The 13,861-nt window shown below is 45.9% G+C and overlaps 1 protein-coding gene across 1 annotated transcript in view; it reads right to left on the reverse strand.

Moving 5' to 3' along the window:
• Window positions 1–13,861, reverse strand: part of ZFAT (zinc finger and AT-hook domain containing) — a 668,318-nt gene that overhangs the window by 287,068 nt on the left and 367,389 nt on the right. The window lies entirely within an intron of this gene.

Here is a 13,861-nt window from a genome sequence, read left to right on the forward strand (position 1 = left end):
AACTGGAAGCTGCCCTCCCACCTGGCACTTCATGCTGCGCAGCTGTTTCACAGGGAACGACTGTCAGCCTGGAAGTACGAAAGAGCTTGAGGCTCATCAGGACTCAGCTCAGTATGCAGAGAGGCGCTCTCAGTGCTTCATTGCTAATGATATTGATGATGGTAGCAAGAAGCGTGCAATTTTGCAGCGTGTTTGTGGCGCAAAGACATATGGCTTAATTAGAAGCTTGGTAGCACCTGAAAAACCCCATGCCAAATCCTTTGAGGAACTAATTGGAGTTGTCTCAGATCATCACAGCTCCATGCCATGGGAGACTGTGCAACACTTTAAATCTGAGCAGCTTCTCACACCCACCTGGAGTGGCTGTGGAAGTTTTTGCAGCAGGACTGAATGCCACAACAGAGGAAAAGGACTCTCCAGCTGAACAGCTACAGCCCCTTTTTGCTGCAGGTGGAAATCATGAAGGTCACCTTTGACGACCCCAGAGAAAATGCAAAAAGGGGAAGCAAAATCATATTGCCATGCTATCTCATAGGGAGTAGGAGAACATCACGTCCTTCCTCCATTGGCCTGGTTTGGACTACCTACCATTATGTTTTCCCCTGTTAATGGTTGAAGAAAGCACAAAGGTCCAGCCTGCATGTGGTTTTTGTTTTGTAAGGTAAAAAAAGGTAAAGGTAAAGGACCCCAGGACAGTTAAGTCCAGTCAAAGGCGGCTATGGGGTTGCGGCGCTCAATTTGCTTTCAGGTTGAGGGAGCCAGTGTTTGTCCACAGACAGCTTTTCAGGTCATGTGGCCAACATGATTAAACTGCTTCTGGAGCAACGGAACACCATGACAGAAACCAGAGCACACAGAAAAGCCATTTACCTCCCCGCCGGAGCGGTACCTATTTATCTACTTGCACTGGTGTGCTTTTGAACCGCTAGGTTGGCAGCAGCTGGGATAGAGCAATGGGAGCTCACCCCGTTGCAGAGATTCGAACTGCCGACCTTCCGATCAGCAAGCCCAAGAGGCTCAGTGGTTTAGACCACAGCGCCACCCATGTTTTGTGAGCTACCTTTCAAAGTTGCAAGATGCAGCAGGGTATATGCCTGGGAGTAAGTGCTGTCAGACCCAATGGCCCTTGCTTCTTTGAACTGACAGCCATAAGACAAAAGCAGACCATGCCTATCCAGCGTCTCTGGCGAGCATCCCATTCTCACAGTGGCCAACCAGATCACTCTGGGAAACCTGCAAGGAGGCTTTCAGCAGAAGAACACTCTCCCCTCCTGAGATATTCAGAAGGCAGAGCATAGCCATCAGGGTTTGCACCTACTAACAGCCTGACCTTCCATTGATTTGTCTAATCCTCCTTTTATAAGGTAACAAGAAGAAAGGCTTTGGGGGTGGATTTCATGCTCTTTATTCAGCTCATAGTGGTGAGGAGGAATGAAAGTTCCCCCAAAGTATCTGCTTTATATACATTATTTACACAATGGGCCCCACGTGATTGGCTAATTCCGGAATTCTCCTGTAGGCCAATCAGGTTGCGGATTCACTTCCATCTGGAGCTGGATTGGGTGGCTCCTGCAGACCAATCATACTGCTACATTGTTCTAGGACCATTTGGATCCTATTCAACTCAGTACATAACAGGGGTCTAAAGGTAATATATATTCTATTAATCCCTTCCTTGTGTGATGCACAGAGATCCAAACGCTCAAGGTCTGGTTTGTTTCAGGGTTGGTTGTTGTTGTTTTTTACATGCTCAAAATAATTATATCAAGTCTTACCTTGGAGCCAAATACCTTTTCTGGGGTTGTGCCACACCCACCAACCACAGGAAGGTTTGCCAGAAATGATGCATGGCACCTGAGCTTGTTACACCCTGACAAGCTCATGACGTCTAGAAGAAACAGCAGAGGAGTTCTGCTGTGACTCAAAAGCAACATTAAGGGTATTAGATATGGGCTAAGTCGGAGACACCCTTTGTTTTGGCAGTGGCCCTTTGCTGACATCACAGCATAGGAAGAACTACTTTCATGGGTCACCAGATGGAAGTCATTTTTGCTCTCAGTATCACTAATGTCGTTGTGCTATGAAGATCAATCTGTTCCTTTCCTGGGTCTGTGCAGTACTTGAGGCCTGGTCTAGAGAGAGGTGAGGTATGCAGTCTCTCTATCTCTCCGTGTATGAAATGGATTGGGCCAGTGACCACAAGTCAGGGTAGCACCTACCCCAAGTCAGCCTTCTCATTTCCTGGTTCTCAGCAACCACTGCTGTGCACATTGTAGGTATATCTGATATCTCCAAGATTTTGGCCGATTCCTGCAGGAGGATACTTGCTTCACAGGTGGCATATTGTAGGTGCCCAGAGGTCTCTGTCTGGTGCACAGGGATGGAAGAGTCTGTCCATTTTGTCTCTCTCTGTTTCTCATTTTCCCAGTCTGAACTTCAGTTCTCTGCATTTCTGCATTTATTTATTTTTATTGCTCAAGAAAATGGTTGAGCATTTTAGGGCAAATTTCTCCCAACAAACACACTTTTGTATGCAGTTTAGACTAACATACTCATGTTCACAAACAGTTTCTTTTTCTACAATGCATTATTTTGCATGTTATTTTCTTTTTTTATGCTCACTTTTGCCTGATATATGACTTTTGGTAAACCTTGTTTAGTTAGAGAACTGCATCGTAGAGTTCAGATCAGTGCGAATTTCGAAAGGTGTCTGTGCTTCTCTCCCTCATATCATTTTGCAGACCCTCCCTATTTTCCAGGGATGCCTTATTTAGAGAAGCTGTCCCGGTTTTTTATTTGATCCTGGAATGTCCCACTTTTCCTTAGGATGTCCCTATTTAAAGCCCTTCACAGCCTAGGACCCTCGTATCTACAGGATTGCCCCAGTGTGTGTACAAACTAGGCTACTGTGCAAAGCTAAAAATTCAATTTGTTGCTCTGCGTACTTTTGCCCTCGGCCTCGTCCACCAATGCAATGTGGCCCTTGCAAGGTTGTCCAGAAGGGAATGTGGCCCTTGGGCTGAAAGAGGTTGACCCAGTCCTTATATAGCATCTTAGGACCCTCGTAACTATGGGACCGCCTCTCCTGGTATGCCCCACAAAGGACCTTAAGGTCCAGAAATAGCAACACCCTAGTGGTCCCAGGCACTAAGGGTGTTAGACTAGCCTCAACCAGAGCCAGGGCCTTTTCAACTCTGGCTCCGGCCTGGTAGAACGCTCTGTCTCATGAGACCAGGGCCCTACAGGATCTGATTTCTTTCCGCAGGGCCTGTAAGACAGAGTTATTCCGGCTGGCCTTTGGCTTGGAATCAATTTGATTCCCTCCCCCTCTTTCTTTTTTCCTTTCTCCTCCTGTGATGGAACTCCTATTTGGGGACTTCCCTGGCTTTTTTCTGGCCCATGTAGGACCAGTCTGGATACTTGGCCTTGGTGGGTAGGGCGGGGTATAAATAAAATTTATTGTTGTTGTTGTTATTGTTGTTGTTGTTGTTGTTGTTGTTGTTGTTGTTATTATTGTTGTTATTATTATTATTATTGTCATTGGAGAAATGTTGGAGGGTATGGCGTTATCTGATCCCCGAGCAGTCTGAAGGCAATCCTGTATAGGGAAGGTTTTTTTAAAAAATGTTTCATGTTTTAGTATGTTTTTATATATGTTGGAAGCTGCCCAGAGTGGCTGGGGCAACCCAGCAAGATGTGTGGGGTATAAATAGTAAAATTATCATCATGGAATGGGACGTCCCTATTTTCATTGGAGAAATGTTGGAGGGGATGCAAGAATCAAAACTCAGGCCTGCTATTGGAGGCATGGAACACAGAGCAACAGAGAGACTAGAAGACAATGTCTAATAGTTTTGTTTTTCCTCATTTATGCTGGCAAACAATGTCATGGGTAGCCATTACACACCGCCATCATAGCTCATCCCGGACAATTCCATTACCTTTTGTGATAAATAAAAGCCAATTGCATTTGTATTTGTCAATAAGGGTACAACAGAAGACACATGCTAGGCCAGACATTTGTTAATTGAAGACAGTCCGTCGCCTTGCGGCTTTATCTTGACTTTCCAAATGTTCCAGAGGCAGCTTAACAGCCTCCCTGCATTTAAGGAACATTGTTAAGTGATGCATGCGTCATTTTTAAAAAATAGAATAACAATGGGCTGCTCTGTAACACTATGTTCATTCCGTTTCCCCAACCGCAAAAATTACTGGATGTAATTTAGCGGTAGGCTGTAGAGATGGCCAGAAGGCTTTGCAGGGCATATTCCCATGCACTTGGCTCTTATCCAGCTACATTTAGCTTTCAGTTGGTAACTCACAACACGGATGATGGAAACTGGGGCATCAGACATGGCAAACAGCCAGACACTCTAGCATGTATTTAAAGCTGGTGTAACATAGCACTTCTGCCCTTGATACAAACTTTGCCTTGGCTATGAACATGCAAATTGGTCTTAGTCATAATACCTTCTCTCAGCCCATCTTCAACAGGTGGGTGATGGCGATTACTGGTACTGTTACTACGGTACATAGAACACTGCCTTGCATTGAATCAGACCAACAGTCCATCTAGCACAATCCATAGTGACCGGCTGTGGCTCTCCAGGATTTCAGGTGGGTCAATCCAAGCCCTACCTGCAGATGCTGGGGCTTGAATTTGGGTCCTTCTGGATGAAAGGGTGGCTATCTGTGTCAAAGGTGGCTCTCTCCCAGCTCCATTTGGTACACTGGCTGAGACCATATCTGCCAGAGTGGTGCATGCTCTGGCCATCTCCCGCTTGGACTACTGCAATGTGGGACAACTTTGAAGGTGGCTCAGAAGCTACAACTAATCCTAAGAATTGATGCTTTTGAATTATGGTGCTGGAAGAGACTCTTGAGAGTCCCATGGACTGCAAGAAGATCAAACCAATCCATTCTGAAGGAAATCAGCCCTGAGTGCTCACTGGGAGGACAGATTGTGAAGCTGAGGCTCCAATAAGAAGACTCCCTGGAAAAGACCCTGATGTTGGGAAAGATTGAGGGCACAAGGAGAAGGGGACGACAGAGGACGAGATGGTTGGACAGTGTTCTCGAAGCTACCAGCATGAGTTTGGCCAAACTGCGGGAGGCAGTGGAAGACAGGAGTGCCTGGCGTGCTCTGGACCATGGGGTCACGAAGAGTCGGACATGACTAAACGACTAAACAACAGCCAGCCTTTCGGAGACTAAACCACAACAACAGTTATATGGCCCCCAGGCTGAAAATGCTTCCCTGTCTCAGTACAAAGGCTTTGTTTTTGGTTTTCTGTGTTTGGTCGAACAGTCAGGTCATGTATCTACAGCAGTGACCAGAGGAGAAATGACTGCTAGGATAAGTACAGAGAACATATGCCATGGTGTGTTTGTAGCAGCGCAGCACAACGTGACTCCTTCATCTGCCCCACCTGCAACAAAACATGTCTCTGCTGTGTTGGTCTCTACTCTCCAACAGTTTGACTTCACCCCCAAGTGCTTCCACTGTATCTCGAGACAGACGGATGCCAACAAAAACTCTGAAAAGAAACTTGGCTGGTCTAGGTCGAGAACGACCACTGTCTGTTAGGGATCTGCTTTCCAACTCAGGATTTAATGATGAAGACATTGACTAGATGCCTGTGATTATGTTGTGTCGTTGCAACCAGCCCTTGAATGTTCTGTTTTCTCTTCCCCACCCCCCAGATGCTGGGAAAGAACAGCCTGTCCACAATTTGGCAGGTTCAAAGGCGGCAACCCTCTTCCATTGCTTAATTACTTGGAACCTGCTTTTGGAAGTTCTTGCCACTCATAATTCAAGACTTACCAGTTGAGCTGAAGCAGAAACATTGGAACGACCAGGGGTACAAAGAACATGGCCAGCTCTCTTTCTGAGTGTGTACAGGCATTTTTCAAAGGCAATCCCTCTGGCTGCTCCAAAGTCAAAACAAAGGGCCTCTCCAGACATGCCATTTATATAGCTTGCTCTTGGTTCTGAAGTATTTCGGAGCAAAAATTTAAGCGGCCTCTGTATTTTGGAGCGTGTCTGCGTTCTGCAGCCACATCTCTCCCATTCCCTTGCTCTTCCAAACTCAAAGGGAGCAATCCTATGCCAAGATCCACTGAAATGAAGAGTTTAGGATGCATCCCAACAGCACTCTCCCTTCCTGTGGTTTCCAGCAACTGGTATTCAGAAGCAGTGTGGCCTCCGACCGTGGAAGCAGAGCAGAGCCATGAATCTCCTTCTTCATAAGTCCCTGAGCTCCGCTAAGAGTCTGCAATAAGAAAATCAACACGGTCTCCCTTCTCCCCTCTGTAATAATCACATGTGATTCTTTGGGTGCTTCTAGAACAGCGTTTCCCAAACTTGGGTCTCCGGCTGGTTTTGGAAAACAACACCCATCAACCCCAGCTAGCAGAACCAGTGGTCAGGGATGATGGGAACTGTAGTCCAAAACAGCCAGAGACCCAGGTTTCGGAAATTGTCCTAGACAGAGGGCTCTTAGCACCCTCTGGGTGCTGGGCCTGGGGGTTAACCTGAGCAATGCAGTCCAGGTCCGGTCCCGAATCCAAGGATTCCGCGAGGAGTCAGTCCAACAGGGTCAAGGCAAAACAGGAGGCACGAAACCAGGCTAGGTCAGGCACAGCATCTCAGGCAGGTTCCAGCAAGCAGCAATGTTGCTCCTGCAACCTGGGACGGGGTCCAACAGCCTTTTATCTCTGTCGGGGTAATGGCCGATCCCCCGGTGACTCACCTCCCTGTCTCGTCCCGAAGGCGAGCACTCCTCCTGTGAGTACTCAGGTTTCTCCTTCTCTCAGACCTTAGTCTCTGCAGCTTGGGAGATGTCAGTTGGTTACTAGACCCAGAGGCTGCCTCAGCCTTTCCTGACTCAACTGGTAGTGGAACAGCTGTACGTGATTGCCCAGCAGAGGGCAACGAGGTAATCCCCACATCTGGAGCCAGGGCAGGCTCAGGCCCCTGACCCGGCCCAGCTGGCTCTTGTTGCAGGGAAACCTGTGCACACTGGGGCTCTTCAGAATCAGACCCCAGACTTGGTTCAGATGCCGCCTGAGGCAGAGGATCCGGTACGGACTGAGACTCCTCCGGTTCCGAGTCCGAGCCCGAGTCCCAGGCCATCACACTCTGATTGTTGCTTTCCCATTTCCAAGAGTGTACCATGACTCCCATGCACAGTCTGCTCCATTCTGGCAGTGTAACAGGCATGAGTAACACAAGGAAAGCCTGCTGGATCAGACCAAAGGCCCATCTAGTCCAGCACCCTGTTCTTGCAGTGACCCAACAGATGCCTGTGGGATATTTGCAAGCCGGACCCAAGCACAGGAGTTCTCTCTCTGCCTATGGTTTCCACCAAATGTATTTTGTTATGAGCATTTTCCCTTTCTTCATATGTAACCATAATGAAGGAGCATCTCCACCCCCATCGTTCAGCCCAGACACTGAGGTCCAGCTCTGAGGGCCTTCTGGCGGTTCCCTCTCTGCAAAAAGTGAGGTTACAGGGAACCAGGCAGAGGGCCTTCTCGGTAGTGGCACCCTACCTGTGGAATGCCCTCCCATCAGATGTCAAGGAAAAAAACAACAATCTGACTTTTAGAAGACAACTGAAGGCAGCCCTGTTTAGGGAAGTTTTTAATGTTTGCTGTTTTATCGTGTTTTTAATATTCTGTTGGGAGCCAACCAGAGTGGCTGGGGAAACCCAGCTGGATGGATGGGGTATAAATAAATTGTTGTTGTTGTTGTTGAAGCATAGTGGAAGTGTGGAACTCATGCCCATAGGAGGCAACGATGACGCCCAACTGGGATGGCTTTAAAAGAGCATTGGACATATTCCTGGAGGAGAGGGATGTCACTGGCCACAAGATATGGTTGCTATGTTCTACCTCAATGGTCCAAGGCAGCAATGCCTCGTTTGCCAATTGCCAGAAATCACAAGAGTGGAAAGTGCTCTTGTGTTCAAATCCTGCTTGCTGGTTTTCCACAGGCATCTAGTTGGCCACTATGAGAGCCAGATGTTTGACTGGATGGGTCATTGTCCTGATTCAGCAGGCAAATAGTTGCTTCCCCCCTAAATGAAATGTTCTAGCCAAGAGACAATTCTCTAGATGTTGTTGAACTTCAGCTCCCATCAGTATTGCAAATGATCAAGGATGCTGGGAGTTTTGGGGACTCAAGTTGGGAAAGGCTGAAAGATGAACCTTGGTTTGATCCATCTTGGCTCTCTGCTTAGGTCCTTACTGAGTGTTTGCTAATGGTCAGTGTATAGTCATCACTCTCTTGGCTGCAAGATTTATTTCTTGGGAGAGCACACAGAACTAATACCCCCCCCTTGCTAGTGAAATAATGTTTTTTCTCTCCATGACATAAATCACTGGCCTTCATTATTAAAACACTTCTTGGGAAGAAGAAGAAGAAAAAGACTTTTAAAATTTCTTCTGTGAAAACCAGCCAGCAGATGGTATTAATATACCCGGAGATCACAGGCCAAGAATAACAAATGAGGAAATGCAGAACATAAAAAGGGGACATTTAATATGTATAGACGAAAAGGGATGAAGCAAAAAACTGGAACCACTGATGAACATTGGCTGAAGCTGGGAGATGAGCACATGGTGAGCTTGGTCACATAATACCTCCTTTCAGACAGATCCCAGTCATATATATGTTTTCCGAGTACATCATAATTAGGATTGCAAAGCTGTATTGCAACAGCTATTTTCAGGAAAGGGGAAAAACATTGCAGGGTTTTCTGGGAACTGATCTCACTTAGCCAGGTTGGTAGAGTGTGTACGCTATACATTTAAAGCACACATACCATACCCCACAAATCCTAGGAAGTGTAGCTTACCCCTCACAGAGCTATAGTTCCCATTCAATGAACTACATTCAATGAACTACAGTTCCCAATATTTTTGCAGGGGATGAGCGTTAAACGTATGGTGGGTAAATAGCCTCTGTGTCCTTTGACCTGTCAGGAGAGCTCTCTGGATAAGGAGCCTCTAAAAATGCTGGGACAACCCATCTGTGCAACCCAACCGAACGCTGGATGAGGTCATGGAAACATATTAGGAGTTCTGGAAGACAGTGTACTTGATGTTTGTCATTAGGATAGAGAAATATCCATGAGGGCATGGGTGGTGGTGGTGGATACAAACTGGGAAAGGTCAGAAATCCACTCCCTTGATGGCAATACTGAGAAGAGGCCAAGTGACTTCCTTATATAATATGCTAGTTATACAAGTTCTGGCCTTTATATAACAGGAATTGGGAGGCAACTTCCTAACCCTAAGCTGCTGCATTGAGCTTGGTTCCAGAATCAGATAAGCAGGAGAAACCAGTTGCCTCTCAGTTCCTCTCAGCATGAGGATTATCAGCTTGTGCTAACACAGAGGTGGGCTTTTTCCCTGGTAGCACCTGCATTATGGAACACACACCCTGCTGAAATAAAATGCTTTCCCATTTAATAATAATAATAATAATAATAATAATAATAATAATAATAATAATAATTTATTAATTATACCCTGCCCATCTGGCTGAGTTTCCCCAGCCACTCTGGGCGGCTTCCAATCGAGTGTTAAAAACAATACAGCATTAAATATTAAAAACTTCCCTAAACAGGGCTGCCTTCAGATGTCTTTTAAAGATAAGTTAGCTGCTTATTTCCTTCACATCTGAAGGGAGGGCGTTTCACAGGGCAGGCACCACTACCAAGAAGGCCCTCTGTCTGGTTCCCTGTAACCTCACTTCTCGCAGTGAGGGAACCGCCAGAAGGCCTTCGGCACTGGATCTCAGTGTCTGGGCTGAACAATGGGGGTGGAGACGCTCCTTCAGGTCTACTGGGCCGAGGCCGTTTAGGGCTTTAAAGGTCAGCACCAACACTTTGAATTGTGCTCGGAAATGTACTGGGAGCCAATGGATATATTTCAGGACCGGTGTTATATGGTCTCGGCGGCCGCTCCCATCACCAGTCTAGCTACCACATTCTGGATTAATTGCAGTTTCCGGGTCCCCTTCAAAGGTAGCCCCACATAGAGCGCATTGCAGTAGTCCAAGGGGGAGATAACCAGAGCATGCACCACTCTGGCAAGACAGTCTGCGGGCAGGTAGGGTCTCAGCCTGCGTACCAGATGGAGCTGGTAGACAGCTACCCTGGACACAGAATTGACCTGCGCCTCCATGGTCAGCTGTGAGTCCAAAATGACTCTCAGGCTGCGCACCTGGTCCTTCAAGGGCACAGTTACCCGATTCAGGACCAGGGAGTCCCCCACACCTGCCCGCCCCCTGTACCCCCAAAACAGTACTTCTGTCTTGTCAGGATTCATTGCCTTCTTCCGTGATAAAATGCTTTCCCATTGCCTTCTTCCACAAACCAACCTGGGCAGGTTGGCTGGGAGAGAGGAATGTGTTTCAGAGATGGCAGATTATTCTGCTGGCTTCCTGAAATAAATGCCAGCAGTCACACCACTGCCTTTTATATTTGTTAAAAGCTGCCCAGAGTGGCCGGGGCAACCCAATCAGATGGGCGGGATATAAATAATAAAATTATTATTATTTTGGAATAGGAAGTCCCTATTTTCCTTGGAAAATATGTGTATGCACCCACTTACACAGGCATTCCCTTGATCTCTTCACCAGAGTCTTCCATTTTAATTGCCGTGTTGGGACTGTGTAATGGGATGGTTTAATTGCATATTTTAAGTATAGATTTCCCTTTTGAAAATGTTTGTGGGACTGGTTTTTATATTATGTAAACCACTTAGAAGCTTCCTTTAGTATATAAATGGAGGTGGCCACAATGAACTGCCACGTTCATAACAGCCAGGTGAACCAAGCTAACAAACTACCTCCACCAGCGGATTGAGTGAGGCCCGGGTGAACCAACCCACTCCGCTTGTGGTCTGCGATTCAGCTTTGTGGTCACAAGTTTCTTTGGGTCTGCTTTATAGCCTACTGAAAATTTGAAGGCAATTTCGAGGAAAAGCTTGTAGGCACCAGGAGATAACGCTAGTTAAAGGTTTCCCAAAGAACCTCAGAAATGTAGCTACATGGAAAAATGCCTTGGGGCAGAACTTGTGGAAACTGTACTTAACAGCGTGTTCCATGCAAGAGAGCTTCTGATTCATTATTCCTGGAAATCCACAAGAGCTTTTCCCATTAGTTCAGACCCACACAACTGGTGACCGAGATGTCTGAGCACAGCCTCGCGGGAGCTTAATAAACCTCCTGTTTTCGATGCAGCGGCAAAAGTCCCTGCAAATAAATAAATTAATAAATAAATAAAATAGCCAGCCAATTTGTTGTTGTTGTTGCTGTGTGTGTTTTTTAAAAAAAATCTGACAGCTAATGTTATCAGAGTGCCATCTGTTTCCTAGTGTGATTGGGAAAGGGGAACCTGCAGGAGCTATACTAAGATGTCTATTTGAGTTGTAGTAATGGGATCCCAGTAGGCCTAGGCTTGTATGTTATAGCAAAATAAACACGATTCCTGTTCTTTCATAACTGGCCGAGGTTCCCCCCACTCCCAGGAATCTAGAAAACAACCCTGAAATCACATTACAGAAAGGTAAAATAAATTCCCCAGTATATCTTTCTTGAGAACTGTTCAGGGTCTATCAGTACAATCCCCTACAGTTATGTTAATGCATTGTCATTCTGAAGTTTTATGCTGGAAATTTTTATGCTGTGGACTTTTCCGCCATGTTGTGTGATTTTAGAAGAGGGCCTTGCTTTTGCCTTCGGTTGTTTATGGTGAGGGCCTTTGGCTATACACAATAATTTGATTGACTTATTGATCAGAACAATCCTAGCCATGTCTACTCAGGAGTAAGTCCTATTGAATTCAAGGGGACTTAACTTCCAACTAAATGAGGTTAGAGCTTCCTCACCCTCAAATTGCTTGAAAGTTCGAATAGGATTCATATGTGGTGGACCTGTAATTTAACTTTTAAAAAAGGGAAATAATATATAATGAAATGAATTTTTTTTTTCAAAATAACTTATGTTAAAAAACCAGAAACTTTTTTACTAGGAATTATAGGTACCGAGATTCCAAAGGATCAGAGGAAACTGTTCGTGTATGCTGCAATGGCCTCCCAGATGTTACTAGCCCAGAGATGGAAGGAAGAGACAGCCCTGATCAGAGAACAATGGCAAACCAAATTGATGGACTATACCGAAATGGCAAAACTTACTGGGAAGCTCAGAAACCAAGAAGACAAGAAATTTAAAAAAGAATGGGAAGTGTTTATAATGTATACACGAAATCATTGTAAACAGGTTAAAACATTAGCAGGATTTGAAATGCACTTGTAATGTAACAGAACGTATAGATAAAGGTAAAGGTAAAGGGACCCCTGACAATTAGGTCCAGTCGTGGCCGACTCTGAGGTTGACATCTCACTTTACTGGCCGAGAGAGCCAGGCTACAGCTTCCAGGTCATGTGGCCAGCATGACTAAGCCGCTTCTGGTGAACCAGAGCAGCGCACGGAAACGCCGTTTACCTTCCCGCCAGAGCGGTACCTATTTATCTACTTGCACTTTACGTGCTTTCGAACTGCTAGGTTGGCAGGAGCAGGGACCGAGCAACGGGAGCTCACCTCGTCGCAGGGATTCGAACCACCAACCTTGTGATTGGCAAGTCCTAGGCTCTGTGGTTTAACCCACAGCACCACCCGTGTCCATAGATAACTTAGGAAGATGGAAAATTGGAGAAGTACTGAATTAAAAGGACCCATGGAAGGCATGGGGGGAAGTCAGGAGATTTTGTATTGCTTTAGGTTGTATGTTTATATTTTCAAAAACCAATAAAAAAGGTTATAAAAAAAGAAAGTTCGAATAGGGACATCCATTTGGCAAGCCACCAATCCGAAAGAAAGATGTCTCATGTCCCCACAAAAAGATGCCTACATTTCGTAACTTAGTCATCTCTCTCTCTCTCTTAATGCAAAATCACAGCAGTGCTTGATCACAAGTATTCTATAGACTGCTGAGGAGGGCAATGACTCAGAATTTGACAGAGGGGGAAATGGATTTTAAATTATTTTTTCTCTATTGGAGGCTGGAAAGCAAGCCACAGCCACCAGATAAATTCCAAGAGAAGTTCTTGGAATCTGTCAATGCGCAGCATGTGTTTGGAAACAGAAGGTCTTGTTGAGGGAAACGGTCTCTCTGTCCATTAATCACATGGTTTTGTTCCAGGGCTTGATCAGATACTAAAGGTCCTTAAGTCCTGTGGATAATGCACTAGAACTGGATTTCTACCAAAGAATTGAACTGCATCATTCTCTCCATCGCTGTATTTCTACAGTTTGCAGCAAGGGTGAGGAACATCTAGTGCTTGGGCCAATCTTCTTGGCCTGCCAGGGGTCTAATTTGGACCACAATAAGATTTTCCCCAAACCATCCCCCCTATAAGTCAGCTGATGTCACTGGTTAACGTTTGCTGGTGGGAATGGGGGCACAACACTCTCTGTCTGACCTTGGGCATAGTCACTCTAAGCCAAGGTTGGAGAACCTGTGTCATGATTTTGCCATCTTATATTGCTTTGCTAGCCGATTGATTTATGGGCATTTCATTGTATTCTAATCTCAATTTTAATTGAACATGTCGTTCACTTTGGGAGCTTTTGAAAAGAAAAGCAATATATGTTAGAGTATAATCAAAAGGATGATCAATGTGATGGCCTGGGACTTGGGCTCAGACTTGGAACCAGAGAGATCTCAGTCTGCACCAGATCCTTTGCCTCAGGCATCATCTGATCCAAGTCTGGGGCCTGATCCTGAAGAGTCCCAGTCTGCACAGGTGCCCCTGCAGCAAACACCAGCTGGGCCGAGTCAGGGGCCTG

Source organism: Podarcis filfolensis (genome assembly GCF_964270895.1).
Source record: "Podarcis filfolensis genome assembly, chromosome: 7".
Taxonomy (NCBI): domain Eukaryota; kingdom Metazoa; phylum Chordata; class Lepidosauria; order Squamata; family Lacertidae; genus Podarcis; species Podarcis filfolensis.